The following is a 21,025-nucleotide window of genomic DNA, read 5'->3' as shown; positions in this document are numbered from 1 at the left end:
GTTCAAGTCTGGCAGCATTTTGTGTATCAGGACCAGGTACTAGCCAGATATAAACGTGCTGGTCACACAATGAATTAAATTCACAATGTTTACACTGAGCTTTGCTTACCTTAAGGGAGTAGGAGGTAGATGGTTAAGAAAACAAGAGTCCCAAATGCACTACTGGTACAAAGTTCCACCAAAACATATGGAGTAAACATGAGAGATAAATTTGCCCTAATATGCTAAAATGTGAATGAACTTCCCTTGCTTAAAACAGAACTGTAAGAATTTAGACCTAATCATTTTAACACAGATTAAGTATAACTTAAAGAAGTTGAGGAAACACTTCCAGGGAGGTTGTTGGTTATAAATACAGTGAAAAGATTTCCTCTACAGATAATTTACCCTATCTTAGAAAATATATTTCTTTTTCTCCAGGAAGCAAGAACTAACATTTTGCACCTGGAAACAGGTACAGAATCAATTGTGCAATGAACTTACAGAGCTGAAAATTTTCTTGAAGGGCTGGGGTTTTTTCTTTTAATAGAAGTAGCTATCAATTTTGACTTCTTTCTGCTTCAGCCCTGCAAATCCAGCAGCAGCCCTCAAACACAAATAAGTAAGCAAAGAAGGAATGTTGCCATATGCTTAGCTCCAGAACTGAGTTGATCCAAACAGCACTAGAAAGGGAGAATATTTGCCACCTTGCAGTCTGCCTATAGCCTTTATTCTTGGAGAACCATGACTAGGACAGCTAAGTACACAATTTTTTCCTTATACTCCATTCTACAAATCCATGAGGAACCATGCCTTAATCAGAGAGACCAGATTCTGTCCAGATATCTAAAGGGAAAACATTGGAGGGACATGGGCTTGGAGTCATGGTACAAGAGAGAGACAGGAGAATCTCAGAGTGTGTTTTTGACCCACAGGCACTGGGAGAAACAGTCGCTTATGAAAATATGAAGTCTCATATGAAAATATAACACTAGCACTATAGAAAATATAACACTGAGTCTCCATCTCAGTCACCTCATATTTCTTCTCAGTTCTACTACAAAGACTGTTCCAAACCTCAAAAATCTACTAAACTCCCTGTGATTTTTACTGGTAAGTAGCTTTAAGCTTGTGGCTCACTAAGCTCTGTGTCAGCAACTTTCCACAGATTTCATACTAATCTCAAACTTCTCAGGTTTCACATCCTGTCATTGCTTATCTACATCCCCTCTCTCTCATCTTTCATCCATAATGGAGAGACAGAAAACCCTTTCTCTTCTCTCAGTATTTGCTGTTCAATCTATCACTCATTTTCCTTGAAGGCTCTGGAGTAAATGGCAATTTCCAAAATATAAGGCCCTCAGTCATTCAGGAACTTTTAATGTAACAATCCGAGAGGGTGGGAGAAGCAGCACTATATTCCATAGTATGGAATGAGCAAGGAAGCCCTTATACCTCCAACATAGCAACTGAGTACATCAGTACCCTGTGGAGCAGTTCTCCTCAAAACATTAGAGGAAGTACTCTAAGTAGAAGTTGGCACAGCTCAGCCAGGCCAAGCATGCTGCTCATGTTACTGAAACAACATTCAAGCTAGTTTTATACTACTAAACAAAGAATTTCAATTGAGGAGAAAAAAGAGTGGAATCAGTTTTAGCCCATCTCCTTCTTGCCACCTGGGCCTTTATTAAAATCTCATAGAAATGAAAAATTAAATGAGACAATGGTCTTTAGGATGCAGTGGAAAAAAGTAGGCTGACTGTCAAATTTCAAACCAGCTCTGAGTTACCTGTTGTTTAGCCCCTTTAATGAAGAATTCCTGGAAGGAGGACAAGGCTTTAATGCAATCTGCAATAGATAATACAATCCAGTGCTTTAAATTACTTCAAAAACACCAGAACGTCTCTGAAATTGTTTCAGCCATAGTCTACAAGTTTTCAAACAAGACTTCATTTAAAATGAGCAGGTGCAAATTAGTAGTCATTCTGGTCAAGAGTAAATGTCCAGCTCTGTTAAGTTTTCTCCTCTGTATTTTTATCATTATTTCAATTCCCACAGCTCCAGTTAAAGAAAATTACCTGCTGAGGATTCAGAGATTTAAAACCATTTCTTCCAGGTCACAGTTGCTTAGCAGAAATCACTGCCATGTGAATACTAAAAACAGTAAAACTTTTATTTTATTTTTGTTCTCTTAGTGTGTCATGGTGAACCATAGGACTTATAGAGACTAATTTCCTGTCCATCTCCTGTGGATTCCCTGGAGTTACAACATTACAGTTCAACTCATTATGTAGCCCCTCTATCATTAGGGAAACTGATTTCATCCAGTGTACTGTGTTCAAATTTGTAATTTCATAAACTAAAGCAACTCAGCAGTCAATTTTCATAACAAACGTCTAATATTGGAGGTAGAGGGGTGCAGAGGAAGGAGAAGACCAAGACAAAGTGTGTTTGACACAAGCTTCAATTTCTTAAGAAACCAGACAAAAATTGCCATAGGGAAAAAAGCAGCAATCAGAAATACTCCAGCCAATCGATAGATGGAACTACTAACAGGAAATATAGAACCGTAGAATTAGGTAGGTTATAAAAGATGTTTGAGATCATCCAGTCCAATTGTTAACTCTGCCAAGTGCACCACTGAACCATGCCCCCAAATGCCACATCCACACATCTTAATTCCTCCAGGCACAGTGACTCATATGTACCAGGAAGGAACTTTCAATCCTAGGAGCCATTAGTGAGCTGCAAGCCATATGTAAAAGCCTCCCCATCCCCATTTGTGCTGCACAGACCACTTCCCCCCCCACACAAACACTCCAGCCTTGCAGAACCCAGTGCAAGTACTTCTATGTGAAGGGGACTCCCCTTTGCTATTGCTGATTTTCTTTAATCCAAACTGGCACCTGAAGAGCAGCAGCCAGTGAGGGCTCTGTGGTCCAGAAGGAGATCAGAGAGACCCAAGGGAGCTCATACTGCACTGAACCTCACTGATAAGGCACTTCTGCCAACATCTCTCATGACCCTGACTTGAGCCTTTGTTACACGCAGCCTCATGAGAATTTCTGCTTGCCCACAAGTTCGGGAGCTTGCATTTCTTTGAAAGCACAATCATTAGGACTGCTCACCCAAACTATACCATCTTAACAGTTCTCATAAATAAAGATAATACTTTAAAAGCAACCATTCCCTACTTCAAAAATGTCTCCAAACTCTATCAAAATAAGCAGGTACACCATAACATTTCTAAAGACAGAACCAAATCTCACTTCACCATTACATACCATTGCTAATCTCATGCTTTTCTAACCAAAGTTAAGCTACTGTGTGCCACAACCTAGAACCCAGCTTTCTCTGAACAAGATGACAATTTACCATTTGGCCAATGGACAGGATCCCAATACCCAATCTCAACACAACAGTTTTTTGCCGTGGGTCAGAGCACTCTGTGCTGTCTCAGTTCGCTCTCGCTGGCTAGCTCCCCTCCTCAATGAATTGGAATTGGTAAAATTAAAACTCCATTGGAATACTAAAGATCCATCTCCCCCTCCTCAAAAGTGCTTCATTCTCAGGGGAATAACATTAGCATTTATGGAAGTAAATGCCTCAGGGTTTTGTTAATGTGCTAATGAGCTAGAGCCTTCTACCTTCAGATCACAAGCATTAATCATATTCAGCTCAAAGGTAAAAATACTGTTTCTAGCAGCAATTTTATATCAAGTTCTACTTCCAGCCTCTCCATCACAATTTCATCTTTATGCCTTCTATGGAGTTTTATTTTCCAAGTCACATAGGGCTTTGAGCTCAGCAGAACCTTCTACCAAGGACCACCAATCACAGCAAGATTCAAAATCATTTTAATACAGATCTTCGAGATATACAGATTATCAAACTTTAAAAAAAAAAGGAAAAAGGAAACAAATTTTTTTACAAGTAAGGTCTACAAACTCAAATTGACAGAAATGTCCAAAATACTATGGTTTTTCAGCAAAGAGCTACAGAAAGCAAAATCTGAAAAAATATCAGCGGCTTTAGATCCCTTTAACACTATAGAGTCCATTGTGGCCACATTATAGTATTTAAATGATCCAGTTTTACTTACAGCAAACAGTTATTTCTAAAACTGTATCTCAGTTATAAATCATACAAAATATGAAAAAATTACTTTGAGGAAAAAAATAACAGGGAGCAGGGTTTCTAATTCCAATATTTGCAAAGTCCCACAGTGCTTGTAACCCTTTTTCCTGCTAATTTAAAATCACGGTGTGATGCCCTTATGGTTGCTCCTTGTCACAGCAGAGGTTCATGTCTTCCACAGGAGGGAGCTTCTTTCTTGCTAAAATGACACTGCCGCAGCTCTCAATTTGGAAACGTGTAGGAGCTCTAAACATCCTGGAGTATCCCACGCAGGATTACAAAAGAAGATTCAAAAACTGAAAAAAAAAAAAAAAAAAAAAAGGCCCATGAAATGATAGATCAAGTATTTATAAGCTAAAACCTTCTTGCACCCTTGTTTATGTCACACTATTACTATCCCCTAATGCAATTACTTAGTGGAAAAACCTGAGCACACATCAAGTCCAACACCATTTATGTCCGGATGTATCTGATGTGTATAAATGTCACGAAAGGTATCAGCTATCCAGATAGTAGTATAAGAGGAACATCTTATACTACTATCACAATAAATCACAATAATATGGAGAACTTAACATCTGGCCTAACAACTGAAAATAATATTTGAATACTTGAAAATATATCTTATATAACACAAAAAGAAGGAATCCTCTCTTTGGTCAACTATTTATGAAGCCAGTAAGTGACAGTCAGCTTTTACCAGGGTCAACCTTAATGGCTACTTTTTCCAGAAAAACAGCTCTGAGCTGCAATTTCCATCAAGGTAACACTCTGCTATCATCACGTTTCCCCAACTGCTACTTCCACAACTGTTTCCTTAGCAAAAATAAAATCACAAAATGCAGAGTTAAGAGTGATGCTTAGAGAGAAGAGAATTTCATATTCCCTGCTAAGTTTAGTCTAATGGGTAAATCCTCCTGATGTGTATAGCTAAGTCCTATCATTGACAGTGGGAATAACATACCTACACAAAGGGGAGAAGGAGTCCTTGAGGCCCCTTGTAGTATCAAACTTCAAAATATCAGGGGAAACATATGTGATAGGTAATAAGCCTGGGCATAATTTTCTGTGTTGAAGAGTATATTATGGTTTTGCACACTCAGAGAACTAGAGACACCCTACCCACCCTGTTTCCAGGTTTGCAGGAACTTCAAGAAACCATTCTGCCCTGAATAAGCAATTGCTATATATACACAGATCTATACACACAGATCTAATCCCAGATCAAAGCCCTGTGGAGCGAAAGGAGGTAAAAAGGATTAGACAAAATACTACTTCTGCTCCAAAGGTCTTCTGTGCTGCTCAGAACCCCTTCCTCCTTTTAAAATCATAAGTGAAAAACAGTATTACAAATCTTTCTTGTCTTCAAATGCTTGCTACCATTTCAAAGCCAACTATGATATAATCATGCAGGCTGTGTTTTGACTTACACATAATCAACACCTAGTAAAAACAGATTCAGCTTCAAGCTGTGGTCAGCTCCACAGGAGGCTAAACGTCAAGTCAGAAAAGCCAGCTCTGATTGATAACTTTGTAATGTCAAATTTTCATTAATCAAAGCCTTATCTAAAATATCTGCAATCTACAGACCACATCAGGCCGCACTCTATGCTTGAGGTAATTTTTCAGAACAAAACTGTTCCTAATCACCAGTAATTAACCCTGCAAAATTATCACGCTACATGGCAAATGTAAATCTAAAAAAAACCCTAATAATAATGAAACAATACAGGCCAGATAGCATAGTTTGAAAAGAGTCTGCAAGGCAACCAGAATCTTGTTTTTTTAACATTAACAAGTCCCAGAGGGAAAAGGGACAGCTGTGTAAAACCACCTTAGCTGTTCCTTTTTTCGTCATCGTAATTACATCTGTTGCTGATGCTCCATACAATTTAATGTCTGAAGAGTCTTTTCAAAGTTCAGGGTGAATACAGATAAAGCTTGGACATAGAAAGCAGATTAAAAAGCATCCAAAGTGTCCAAAGTGATACATTTTGAAAGATAGCCAAGATCATCTTGGAAATCTCCTTAGGTCCAGTAAAAATCTTTACTGAGGGACACCATGTATCAGCACTCACTTGACTTACTGAGACTGCAAGGACTTAAAGTGAACTTGACATCAAGTTTTCCAGTAGGACTTGTAGTCACTCAATGGCAATAATTACATTCATTCTATGACTTCTGTTCTATTTCTTTAAGTAGGGGTTTTGCTTGTTTGGGGTTTTGTTGTTGTTGTTTTTTCCTGCATTTGAAAAGAAATTATGAAGTTTTTAAACATTCTAAAAACAGTCATTTTTTTACAACTTGAAACTGCAGCTGAGAAACACAAAATGCTAGAGTCTACTCAAAGAAAAAAAGGCAAAGAACAGAGTATAAGGTAGCTAATTGGAACTTGTCTGGGAAACAAGAATTACTTGGTTTCACTTAAATTCCAATATTATAAACTCATCCACAATGTTTTAACCAAAACTAGATACCCAGATATATAGTTTGAATTTCGGAGTTGCTAAGTCTCTACCTGCTTTACTTGACTTGAAAGTAAAAAGAACATTAGAAGCTGTAAGAAACAAAAAATTTGGAGCATTCTGAAAAAGGAAAATTGTCTCTTGCTATTTAAAGTGTTACCTGGTACTAAAGATTCTTCAAAAATTACTTTTCAAATAAAGACTGGAAAAACACATGCCAACTAAAACCTTAACCAGAAAGCTTTTTCATTTTCAAACATCTAAAGAAAATGAAATATATATACACACAAAGAGTCAACTGGAATTTTGGGATGCTTAATTTGTTTGATCTAGAAGGTGGAAATTTTGTGACAAAATTTTTTTCTATGAAAACCTGTTTTGATTTAAAGAGCTCTGTAAGTAGTATTTCATAACTAAGACTGTGTATAACTAAGTAAATTATATAAACTACTTTCCTCTATCATACCTGTAAAGTTACTATGGCTCACAGACATAAGTGATATACATCAAGTGTGACTTTTTTTCCTTCAAAGTATTACTTTCTAAAAGGATGAAGGGTTAAAATAATCATTTGGCTCTCTAAGATTTTATTTGCCTCAACCTTTTCTTATTCCAAATTAGTGAAAATAAACTGTAGGGTACAATCCTTCCTAAACTACATATCTACTTAAACCTGAACACTAATGCGTCCCAGACCTTTTATCCCGGTATGGTTCCTTTTTGTGCTACTCTTGCATAGGAGGCACACCAGGACTTTGACTGGACAGTTGAACCACAGTCTACAGAGGACATGAGTACGTGGCAAAACAAATAAAAGAAGCAATCACAGAAAAACAGAATGGTTACGAGGACTCTTCTGTTTCAGTTAGATTTCTGCTTGAATTTGAAACCTGAACTTGGGCAACTGCAGCGCCTCCATCTCAGAAGCAAAATAAACACATTGTTTTGGAAGCTCACTTCCATGGAAAATGAGATACTCATATGATCCCTGGATATTATTGCAACATACATTCAGCTTTACCGAATTCATTAAACAATTTTTAGAGTTTTACAATCCAAAATGGCTTTCCTTAAGGTATTTGGCCTGTCTGGTAAAAGAGACTTATCACAGTCTATGCGATGCACTGCCATTTCTGAGTAATTTGTATCTGAAATAGCAATGAACACAAAAGTGTTCATACTTTCAATACTACTAAGTACAAATAAGAGCAAGAGACTGCAAAACTGCCTGCATCTTGAGAGTTTGTGAGAAAAGTTAAGCCTGGAAAAAGGGAGTGTGTGTGGGAAGGTGTTTTAACATTTTTTATTTCTCATCATCTTACTCTGATTCAATTGCTAATAAATTAAATTGCTTTCTCCAAGTTGAGTCTTTTTCCCCTTGGCAGTAACTGGTGAGTGATCTCTTCCTATCCTTATCCTTATCCATGAGCCTCTGGTTATACTTTTCTCTCCTCTGTCCAGCTAAGGAGGGCTGTAAATAGAGTTTTGGTGGGCACCTGGTGTTCAGCCAGAGTAAACTCATCACAAAAAGCATAAGAATTATTTCAATTAGTTGTCATAATATCTATAAAGAGAAATAATACTCTATAAAGAGAAATAATAATAAAACAAAAATAGATCAGCAAAAATTGACAGTAGAAAAAAGAACTTATTCCAGGTATGAGAAAAAGGTTTCAGACCCCACCCAGGTTCACTGAGATTTGAGAGCACACAACCCATACTGAGTCAGGCCAAAACTCAATTACATCTCCAATTCTAATAGTGTTCTGTGAACTTTTGCATGTGTATTTGCAATACCTCACAAAGCTACTATGATCATATCCCCAAATACCACCTTCAAAATCAACTTTTCAGAAAAGGAAAAAAAAAATGTTTATAGTACCGGAAATAAAGAAATTTGGTTTCCTGCACACTAATATTCTGCATTTGATTGACCAGTCTTTAAAAAGTTGAGAAATCCAGCTGAAGCTTTTATACAAGTGGGACAATAAGGTGTTTGTCCTCTCTGGAATTTTGATGTTTAAGAAAAGATATAAACCTATCTCTTTCCTTATATAAGGAATACAATGTCTTAGGGTGACGTTAGGATGCTTGTATCCCCATTTGTGTGTGTTATTTGTGCTGGATATTATGTTCTGTGCCTTCAAGACTGGCTCTGCAGAGTGAAAGTTTTGTTTTGGGCCTCTCATCAGCCACTCCCCCACAGCCGGCAGGACATACAGACGACGGGACAGTACAGTTTAGTGCTGTTTTTGCTTTGTGCCCTGCTTTTCCCTTTGCTCTTGCTTTCTGCTTCTTCTCATTAGTTAGTTTAGCTAAACAGTCCAAATTTCTTCCTGGACTGTTTCTCCTTTCCTTTTTGGATCTAGCTGAACCTGCTCTGGACTGGGACCTGGGAAACACAGAGAGTTTGCATCTTGAGGCTGCAGCAGCTGCCCCAGTGTCGGAGGGACCGATAACAGAGCAACCACCCCAGGAGAGACTTTCTGAATTTGTCATCTTTTTCAGAGTGGTGAAAGAGTGGTGTCATCCGGTATTGTTCATTTTGTGTGCTGGGGGGTGCAGTGCCTGTTAGATAAACAGGTTCTTTCCACCTCTCTCCAAGGAATTCTTCCCAAACTGGTTGGGGGGAGGGGCCCCCTTTTTGGGGATTGGATTATCTCCCAGTTTTGCCCTAAACCAGGACAAAATTTGGCACCCAGCGCATGGGGATCAAGAGAGAGTGGAAAAACCCTGTTTTGAGTGCATTTTCATTGCCATTACTCTGTCTCAGTATAAAGCAGTTAATAGCCATGCTTTTTGAATTAATAATGTCTATTGGGGTGAAGGCTTGCCTGCATTTCTGGTCCCTAGGGTTTTTTGAGATCTTAATACCTCTTTGGTCCCTTGGTTTATTTTCTTATCCAGAAATAGTTCTAGTATTGTCCCTAATACATAGCTTTTACAGCAGAGGGGCAGTGACCAGAATAGCTATCCTGCTGGGCTTGGTGGTAATGACTTGTAAGAAGTTTATAAACATGCTGGGGTCTGCTCCAGGTATGAATGGTTCATGGTTATGGTTATGCATCCAGTTTGTTAGAGGAGGAGCAGGGGGTGAGGCTTTTCAGCCTTTGCTTTCCTTCTTCTCCTCTGAATCTGTTACATCACTATTGGAGAATGTTCAGTTTCCCCTGAATGTTAAAGAAACCATCTTTCTGGTATTCAATCTGGTAAGCTTCCTCTATACAGTCTGCTGCTTCTCTAGAATGAGGGCTGAGATTTCTAGATGAGCTGATGAGACCACTGACTCAGGAGTAGACCCAGGTGTGGAAAATCCTAAGTGGTGTGGAAAATAGGAGAATATGGGCCAAATCCTGAAGGAATTCTCTGACCCTATAGTCTGGGACTTTCCCCATGAACAAATTCAGAACCTAGCTGAGGTGGGGAAATATCTGAAAGAGAAATACCAGGATGACCCTAAGGAGAAAAAGATCATTGCAGTGAGCTGGGCCTTGGCATATGCTTATCACACATTGCTAGATACTGTCGGGCAGCAGACAGAGGCAGGGGGGCAGGGAGATAAATCAGCAGCTATCCCGGTCACTCAGGCTGCAGCCAACACCCCAGGCTCAAAGCCAGCAGCCAAACTAAACCAATGGCTGTTGCTACTAGCTGTGGAAAATGCATGGGCAAGACCAATCGACCAGTGGATGATGATGACAATGATGCAGGAGAAGGACCCTCAATGCCTCCCGACATAAAATCAGGAGCCAAAGAAGCAGGTGCAAGATCAGAAGCCAATATTGAGTCCTCTTCCCTGAAGGACCTCCTTGGCCTAAGGAAGGATTACACCCGGCGGCCTGATGAATCCATAATTAGTTGGTTAGTCCGTCTCTGGGATGCTGCAGGTGAGGCCACAATTCTGGATGGCACTGAAGCCAGGCATTTGGGATCCCTGTCACATGATCCTGTCATCGACCAAGGAATGATGAGGGGGGCTAATCCACACAGCCTCTGGGCACGGGTCTTGGAAAGCGTTGCACAAAGATACCTGTGTGCAGATGATCTTTATATTCAGCAAACACAGTGGAAGACCATAGAGCAAGGGATCTAATGCCTGAGAGAAATGGCAGTGGCAGAGATTATCTTCTCAGATGACATAACAAGGAACCCACACGTGGTACCATGCACGTCTGTGATGTGGCGTAAACTTGTACGACTCAGGCCCCATGAATATGGTGTCAGAAGTGGGATGAGAGGGATGAGACCGTGCTGGATATGGTGAAGAAGCTCCGAGCATATGCAGATGCTGTACATGGCCCAACACATGCCAGAATCGCAGCAGTGGAAACATGTCTGCAGAAGTTAGAGGATAAGATAAAGTAGAATCACAAGAAGCTCAGAGAGGAGATTAAAGAAGACCTTCTCCAAATCTCAGCAGTACAGATCAGAGGTCCTAGTGCCCAATACAGACGTTCCCCAGATGGAGAGAGAAGGTACACCCCACGAGCTGAGCTGTGGTTCTTCCTACGTGATGGTAGAGAAAACATGAGGAGATGGGATGGGAAATCTACTGCTGCTCTGGCATGACAGGTGTGTGAATTGAAGGAAGACAGGGCTCAGAGAGGGAGTTCCAACAAAAGGAAAGCAGCTCCAGTTGCCCGTAGCCGAACTGCCAGATATGATGATGATGATGACATGTCCGATCCCCTTGAAGGAACATCCAAGACATATGCCCAGGGAAAGAAGGATGACCAGGCTTAGAGGGGCCCTGCCTCTAGCCAGGTAGAGGCTAGGGAAAATCATGTTTTCTGGTCTGTGTGGATTCGTTGGCCTGGCACATGGGAACCACAGAAGTATAAAGCTTTGGTTGACACTGGTGCACAATGTGCATTAATCCCATTGAGACATGTGGGGACAGAGTCTGTTTCTATTGCCAGTGTGACAGGGGGATCCCAGGATTTCACTTTGGTGGAAGCAGATGTGAGCCTGACGGGAAATGAGTGGAAGAAACATCCTATTGTGACTGGCCCCGAGGCCCCATGTATTTTGGGCATAGATTACCTTCGAAGTGGGTATTTCAAGGATCCAAAAGGACTCAGGTGGGCATTTGGGATAGCAGCTGTAGTGACAGAGGGCATCCAGCAATTGAACACTTTGCCTGGACTGTCTGAGAATCCATCTGCAGTAGGACTTCCGAAGGGAGAAGAGCAACAGGTGCCAATTGTCACTTCCACAGTGCATCGTCGACAGTATAGAATCACTCGAGATGCTGTGATCTCCATCCATAAGATGATCCGAGAGCTGGAGAGCCAAGGGGTGGTCAGCAAGACTCACACAGCCTTCAACAGCCCCATTTGGCCTGTGCGTAAATCTGAAGGAGAATGGAGACTGACTGTGGACTACCGTGATTGAATGAAGTGACTCCACCACAGAGCACTGCCATGCCAGACATATTAGAGCTCCAGTATGAGCTAGAGTCCAAGGCAGCAAAGTGGTACGCCACTATTGACATTGCCAATGCATTTTTCTCCATTCCTCTGGCAGCAGAATGCAGGCCTCAGTTTGCTTTCATATGTAGGGGAGTGCAGTATACCTGGAACTGACTGCCCCAGGGGTGGAAGCACAGTCCCACCATCTGCCATGGACTGATCCAGACTGCATTGGAAAAGGGTGAGGCTCCAGAACACCTACAGTATATTGATGACATCATTGTGTGGGGGAACACAGCCACAGAAGTGTTTGAGAAAGGACAAAAAATCATCCAAATCCTTTGGGGAGCTGGTTTCGCCATTAAAAAGAGCAAAGTAAAGGGACCAGCTCGTGAGATTCACTTCCTAGGAGTGAAGTGGCAAGATGGACGGCGTCAGATTCCTACCGATGTCATTAACAAGATCACAGCTATGTCTCCACCGACCAATAAGAAGGAAACGCAAGCTTTCCTAGGTGCCATAGGCTTTTGGAGAATGCACATTCCTGAGTACAGTCAGATCGTGAGCCCTCTTTACCTGGTCAGCCACAAGAAGAACAATTTCCACTGGGGCCCTGAACAGCAACAGGCTTTTGCCCAAATCAAGCAGGAAATGGCTCATGCAGTTGCCCTTGGCCCAGTCAGGACAGGACCAGAGGTGAAGAATATGCTCTACTCTGCAGCCGGGAACCATGGCTTGTCCTGAAGCCTTTGGCAGAAGGTGCCTGGGGAGACTCGGGGTCCACCGCTAGGATTTTGGAGTCGAAGCTACAGAGGCTCTGAAGCCAACTATACTCCAACCAAGAAGGAAATCTTAGCTGCCTATGAAGGAGTCCAAGCCGCCTCAGAGGTGACTGGCACGGAAGCACAACTCCTCCTGGCACCCCGACTACCAGTACTGGGGTGGATGTTCAAAGCAAAGGTTCCTTCCACTCACCACGCCACCAGCACCACATGGAGCAAGTGGATTGCTCTTATCACTCAGTCAACCTAGGACACCTGTATAGGTAAACTGATTTGCCCTGGGATTTTGGAGGCAATTACAAATTGGCCCGAAGGTGAGAATTTCAGTGTCACAGATGAAGAACAAGAACCAGTGATCCGTGCTGAAGAAGCTCCACCATACAACCATCTACCAGCAGAGGAAACACGCTACGCTCTTTTCAGTGACGGTTCCTGTCACATTGTAGGGATGAACCGGAAGTGGAAAGCAGCCGTATGGAGCCCCACACGACAGGTCGCTCAAGCTACCGAAGGAGAAGGTGTATCGAGCCAACTCGCTGAACTCAAAGCTGTTCAGCTGGCCCTGGACATTGCTGAGAGAGAGAAATGGCCGAGGCTCTACCTTTACACTGATTCATGGATGGTAGCTAATGCTCTGTGGGGATGGCTGGAGAGATGGAAAGAGGCCAATTGGCAGCGTAGGGGAAAACCAATTTGGGCTGCTGATGAGTGGAAAGACATTGCTGCTAGGGTAGGAAAGCTACCTGTGAAGGTCCGCCATGTAGATGCCCATGTCCCCAAGAGCAGAGCTAATGAGGAGCACCAAAACAATGAGCAGGTAGACCAGGCTGCAAAGATAGAGGTGTCAAAGGTAGACCTAGATTGGGAACACAAGGGAGAGTTATTCCTAGCTTGGTGGGCCCATGAGGCCTCAGGCCATCAGGGCAGGAATGCCACCTATAAGTGGGCACAAGACCGAGGGGTGGATCTTACCATGGACAGTATTTCTCAGGTTATCCATGACTGTGAGACGTGTGCTGCCATCAAGCAAGCCAAGCAAGTGAAGCCCCTGTGGTATGGTGGGCAATGGTCCTAGTACAAGTATGGGGAGGCCTGACAGATCGACTACATCACACTGCCCCAGACACGCCAAGGCAAGTGCTACGTGCTCACAATGGTAGAAGCCACCACAGAATGGTTGGAAAACCTACCCTGTGTCTCATGCCACTGCCCGAAACACCATCCTGAGCCTTGAAAAGCAAGTCCTGGGGAGACATGGAACGCCTGAGAGGATTGAGTCAGACAACGGCACTCATTTCAAGAACAGCCTTATCAACACCTGGGCTAGGGAACATGGCATTGAGTGGGTGTACCATATTCCCTACCATGCACCAGCTGCAGGCAAAGTGGAGAGGTATAATGGGCTACTAAAGACCCAGTTAAAAGCCTTGGGTGGGGGATCTTTCAAAAATTGGGAGCAGCATTTAGCAAAGGCTACTTGGTTAGTTAACACCCCAGGTTCCACCAACTGAGCAGGTCCTGCCCAGTCTGAGTCCCTGAATATAACAGATGGAGATAAAGTCCCAGTGGTACATGTCAGAGCTTTGTTAGGGAGGACGGTGTGGATCAATTTTGCCTTGAGTACAGACAAACCCATCAGTGGGGTTGTCTTTGCTCAGGGACCAGGTTGCACATGGTGTATAATGCAAAGAGATGGAACAACACGATATGTATCTCAGGGAGATCTGATTGTGGGGTGAGAGTGACATGCAAATATCACTGTTTGCTAGATGTTATTGCCATTGTCTGTACACTAAACTGTACAGACATGAGATAGAAGGAAATTATAAGTGTCAGAGGTCTGAGCAAGTGGAAGATAGAGAAGGAAATTTGTAAGTGTTGAAGGTCTGAGCAAGTGAAAGATAGACTGAGTAAAGTGAAAGTGGGGAATCCTGCAGCTCTGTAGAATGGGGCCTGGATTCAGTGGTCTGGTGTGGGGATGTGATGAAGGCATGATGGGTATTGCTTGTAATTTTGGGGGGAACAGATGGAAGTTTTATGTGAATAAAATGCATAATGTGTGGTAGTATGTCGGCGATATGGGGATAAGGGGTGGAAACTGGTGAACGAGTGGTGTCATCCGGTACGTCACCCTAGGACATACATGTAATACAAAAATCCTTCTCCTCTGCTCTGTTGTCTGTTTTCACATAGAAAATGTAGTATTTTGGAGAATTTTGCTTGTCAAATGCAGCTGATCATCACTGCATATACCTCATTACCTAAAGCTAGCTAAAAACGGCTTGTCAAAATGTCAGTGGCAGTAATAGCCCTTCTCCACCCATGGTTTTTGGGTTTGGGGTTTTTTTAAGCTCAAAGAGTTACTGGCATTCACACCAGCAAAAATGTATCTATCTATGCATTTTTAAAACAAAAAAGGGGGATATACATGTGGGTGTCTTATCCTGAACAGCTAAGTCATAATGAAAGCTCCACTGTAGTTCATTTGTAGTATACTTTAAGCCTCATCTGGGAGGACCACATTTAGCCTTTAGCCAGGTCCTCAAGAGTTCCAACAGCATTCTTTTCATCAGCTGTGCCAGAAATTTAATGTGCATGGGGTTTTTAGGAGGCTCCTTACTCTGGCTAACAGATGAAAACCTTGCACCATTCCAACACCACATATGGAGAGCAGCAGACTCCAGTTTTCTTACATTTATGTTCTTTTTAAACAGTACTCAGAACATGAACAAGTTGTTTTTATTAGAGCTGCAGTCAAGAACACATCAGCTATAAAGAAACAGTAAAATTTAAATGCTGCCAAAAATATTTGGCTTTGGTCTACAGTCAATTTGAGCTTTTGCCCAACATCCACTTGCTCTCCAGTCCCATAGAGAGCTGCTCCTCAAATAGGCTTAAGTTTATTTTGTTTTTACTGCAACCCTTCACTATGCAGCTGCGCAGTAGTAAACATGACCTCAACACAGAGTGGAAGTTTGGCAACAACTTGATTGCAAATGTAATCTACAACAGCCATGGAAGTTAGCCAAGCCAAAAGCAGAGTTACAGCTGTTAAAAATTCAGGCTATAAATGGCTATACAATATCACACTTCACACTGCAGTTTGCAAGTGTGCTTAACTGCTGTGCTGTGCTACACTTGCAAATCATTTCTCTGTTTGCAAATACTGCAGAATTAATCCTGATGTCCCAGTATCTGATTGTCTCCAAATCAGGTAACAGTAAATGAAGAGTAATAAATCAGTAGTATTGTTTGAAACATGCATTATTAAACAAGTGTGCAAGTCTCCATGGGATCAGGACCCTGCATGGTGAAGTGATGATCTAAAGTGCACTGGAAAAATACAACGGCAGTGTAATTTTTAAGGCTCAAAATGATGGCCTGGTTAATGTAACAGATAAAAATTAAAAGCCTTCATCAAGTTTTTAGGATAAATGTTTTAAAGTCTTTCCGAGTTTTAAAGGCTGAGATTCTAAAGCTTTGTAGTTATAAAACACATTGCCATGTTTTATGAGATGGAGGGACCATCAGAAGCATGAATACGTCTGAGATTTACCTACAAACAGGCTACAGAAATAGCTAGCACTACCCTTTGCTGCTGTTAAAATGAAAGCTGAAGTAAAAAGATGAGGTTTCTCTGGCAGCAATTGTCTAGGTACATATTTGAAGATGAAAATAAAGAGATGCAATTAAGTTAATTGCAACAGAATCTCTGAAGTGAACATTCTGATAAAATTCTGTGGCCAGCTGTCAGAGGTCAGCATATGGAAGAGACATCAAAAGTCAATCCTGATAGCATCTTCCATTCTCAAAACAGCACCAAGTAGATACTTGACTCGGGGATGTACTTCCAAAGTCATGAAAAGCACTTCAAATTAATATCAGTTAGATAATTTCCTCACTTAAACTGGCTTAACTCCCAACCCAACAATTTTTCAACAATTTCAGCTACAGCATAGTCAGGCCCTAAACAAGTGGCTTCCAGAGCAGCTTTGTAATCAGCTTAATTTGTAGCTGTCTCTCCATACTTACCACAATCACATGTTCATGACTCTCCCCAGTGCCTCACTAGTGGCCATACAATCACATGCTTGAGCAGATCAGAAGGATGATTTGGTGCACACTAATTTTCAGGGAGGTTAATTTTCAGACACATTAACTCCCAGGCTTCTACCATGCTTGCAGCCCTGGGAATACAAATAATGGCACAAGGTCAAAAAGGTGTAGCAGGGATTAGCTGTGCCTCAATGAAATGTGAAACTTTATTTTCATACAGAAGTTCAGGCCTTGGCTCACTACAGCATTTGCAACCCTGCTCAGCAAAGCACACTGACTTGAGGCCTCAGTTACTATGGTGATAAGCATGGAATAAATGTTTATACATAATTAGTTAAATTATCCCTTCAAGAAAGCAGTAGTCCTTCTCACAGGCAGCTACTCATATTTTTAAAATTATATAGATAAAAAAAAATTAAAATTTCAAAGCTTAAGAATCACTACTATTCATCCACAAGCTACTGAAAATTTAAATCTACAATTAGAATTAAAAAAAAAAAAGAAAAATTAGTCTGTGAGAAACCCATCTCTTCTGAAAACTACACTGTAAATGTCCTACAAAATAAGCTAATGCTTGGATTTAAACATTTTAGGGTTTTGCTTAAGGAAAATAGCAATGAATAAAAAAATCTATGTTTTTGTTTAACAAAACATACAAAATACTGAATGAAAAACTAATGTATGAGTCCTTTTCATCTATGTAATCACTAAATTAAGTCAATCCTACTCTAAAATATAAGCAGTATTTTCTAACTCTAAGCTTACTGCAAAAGCCATATGCTGATATAAACAAGTTCATTTAGTCAAAATGCTTAGCCCATAAAATCATGACTAGCTTACTTCCTTTTTCAAAAGACTATGAATCAGCAATTACTGTAGAACCATCTGCCACAAAGATGAATATTCTGCTCACAAAGAGTTTTGGAGAACCCTTTGCCAAAATATTTATGTGTAACTTGAGGGGTTTTTTTGATTAAGAAAATACAGTCCTAAAATGTGAGCACTAATCATATTACTTAGGATATAAAATGGCCTTAAATTTAAGGAATACTAAGTTCAGAATAGACAAGATGATTTTCTGGGATCAAAAACTACAAAAAAATAACAACAAAACTTAATCAAACACAGAGTTCTTTCCTGAAGAAAAACAAATAATTGACAAAATGCAGTAGAAACGTTGCCAGCTGGTGAGCTGTCTCTTTCTTCCCACTAGGATACCATCTGTTACCAGCTCTTGCCTATCCACACACATAACACTCCTCTCGCAGCCTGACCCAGATCCAACCCTGGTCTCAAGTGTGATAATGAAATCAAGCTTTATCCACCTAATGGGCATCGATGACTGACTGGTGGTTAGAAATAGGCTTTGGGTGACATTGGGCAACTAAAGAGGCTTCTAATACAGCTCTTTTCTTTTACAGAAATTTTTGCTAATTTTCCACTCTGCCAACATAACTGCATGTGTATTCTCTCCCCAGCCCAACTGCTTGATAATTAATTTTAGAAAAACTTCAACTATATGAAGTGTTTAAGCTAAGAGGGATAATATTTTAAGAACTGAGCTAGGAAGCACACATGTGCAGGTTCATACAAGCAGATCATACGTGGAAAACTCCCAGTAAGGAGGGCAAAACCAATGGCACATTCCCTTTGTGTGTATTGGCAGGAGCCAATACACACACCTGCTATCAACCCACACAACCTACTGGTAAGGAATAGTGAGTTCTTAACACTAATAAACTCATAGAATAACATTTAGTTATCCTTTACATGTAGGCTGTAAGTTCCTCCAAGGTAAAGAGCTTCTTCAGTGTCCTGCACTTGTTGACACACAAGATATAAAGGGAAGATGTACAGCTGATCATGAAGAAGCAGAACATAATTTTGACTTGCTCTATGAATAGGCCAAATGCCTTCCTCCAGTTTGCATGCAAATGTATTACTGAAGACAATGCAGGTATTTGAGGGAAGAAACTCAGCTTAGAATCTGATTATCTCTTCAGAAACCGCCCAAATTTTAAAATACCTTCTCAAACACCAAGGTTTACAGCTTTAGCATCAAGAGAGTTTTAAGTGATAAACAGTTACATATTTATATAAGCTATCTTTGTTTCAATTGAGTGTTTAGCTGCAGGAAGCAGTTATTGTGTTATTGCAAAAGGCAGTAACTAGATAATTAAGTCAAACTAAATGTTCTTTTATCATTAAAAAGATGTGTTACTATTAATTCACAAAACATTCATTTACATTTACAAGATAATCCATAGTGAGGAACCAGACATCCCTAAACACAGACACTAGAGCTGTTGGTTGTGCTGAGAGCCAGATAAATTGACTATTATGCAGCAAAGCAATTTCAAAGTTGGGGTTCTTTTATTGATACCTTTAATATTTTGAGTTGCTTCCAACTTCTATGGCACACAGTCTTAAGGATCCTGTTTTCATTTAAACATGAAACAGTAAAGACAGTAAAGAGTTTAGCTGAATACCTTTACTGGAGCCACTGTCAATTTAAGTTGTAGCATAAAAAAAAAAAAAAAAAAAAAAAAAAAAAAGGCAAAGAAGGAGCAGCTTTTAAGATTTGTCTTGCTTTTAAGACCTGAAATTTCATTGGTGAGCTGGTCTGTTTATCTCTTCTATGCAGATACAGAAGTTTAGCTAAGACTGATGACATTGCATATTGAAACTTTTATAAGTCATTAAGAATCCTTTTGTTCTTTCCATTTTTCCTCTACAAAGTATTTAGGCTGGACATATCAAGCAAGGTTGAATTTACCATATTTTATTATCATGTACTTCTTAGTAAGTTAAATATAGATTATACTATGTAAATAACAATGTACATATAAATACACTATGCATTTGTATGAGAATTTCTGAATCCTCCACCTCTTGCATTTCAAAAAGGACATATACATATCCATCTGAGATAGCTCCTGTGTAAGGTCACATAGAAAATGAATGACAAATCTGTTGTTAAAAATCCTCTATTTCAGCTCACTGGTGTAAACTGAGTATTAGTGGACGTGTTCCCAAAATGACATCCAGAAGAGCATGTGCACTTAGACATCAGGATTACCACTTACCAACCTCACCGATGTTTAACTAATGGATTTGTTCTTTGTTGTAGCAAAAAATCACTGTGGTCATGACCAAGATTTGGCATCCCAAGCTCCACAAGAAACTTAATACTCAAGTGCTTAGTGATCCCATAAACCAGAAGAGAAATAACAGGGTGGAAGCTAAACCTTGTGCAGATAACAATGTCTGGACCTGTTCTCTTGTCTTCAGCACAACAGCAGCAGGCCAGAGCACTTTACTACAGTTGAGGACACATTTGATCAAGGTGTGATTCACAAACAAGACTGCATACCACCGAGGGACAATTAAGGATGCTGTGGAGCCTACACATTAGCTCTAAGAGACTGAGCAAGAGGGGCTGCCCACAGCAATAGCTTTTCACTGGTCTGCTCAGGGATGCAGCATGCTTCCAGCTCAGCCTCATTGCTCAGTGAAACTAAACTCACTCCCAGTGAAATTCCTGGGAAACTGGTTTTATATCTTAACTGGAGGTTATCTGCAGAGTCACCTCAATTCAAACTCTCTCAAAATAGAAATACCCCAAAACTGTCATGAGATACACAGAAGAACCCTCAAAGCTGGCTACTCATGAATGTAGATGTTGAGCAAATACTTAAACTGGCTACTCTGATGCCAAGAACTGAGTATTTTAAGCTTTCATCATATCCTACAACATACATCTACACATGCATGCATTCAATCAGAATGACCACCCACACATTCAGAACAAGAACCATCATCAGTAACAAATTAACCATTTGAGCAGTAAAATGTGTGCTGTCTGTTACTGAAATTCCAATAAACCAAAGGATTTACACTGTGAGGCTAGTTCTTAATGATTATACAAACTAGATACATAATTGAACACTGTAGAAACAAGATATATTCTTAAAAGGGGAGTCCTGACTGCTTCAATGACAGATGTTTTTGTTTTGTTTTTAAAACACTGCTTCCTCCACACAGCTATTTCAAAGGCTCTTACCTCCTGGGGTTTGCAACAGCTTTAGGGTATACCCAAAGGTTTTTGAGCGTTGAAAACCAGGTTATACTGAAATTTATTTCTCTGTAGAATTAATCTTAAATATGCTCTATTTATTGCACTCAGAACAGCAGT

Source organism: Haemorhous mexicanus, chromosome 3, assembly GCF_027477595.1.
Source record: "Haemorhous mexicanus isolate bHaeMex1 chromosome 3, bHaeMex1.pri, whole genome shotgun sequence".
Lineage (NCBI taxonomy): Eukaryota > Metazoa > Chordata > Aves > Passeriformes > Fringillidae > Haemorhous > Haemorhous mexicanus.
The sequence above is the reverse complement of the archived record's forward strand: the minus strand, read 5'-3'. Positions refer to the sequence as shown.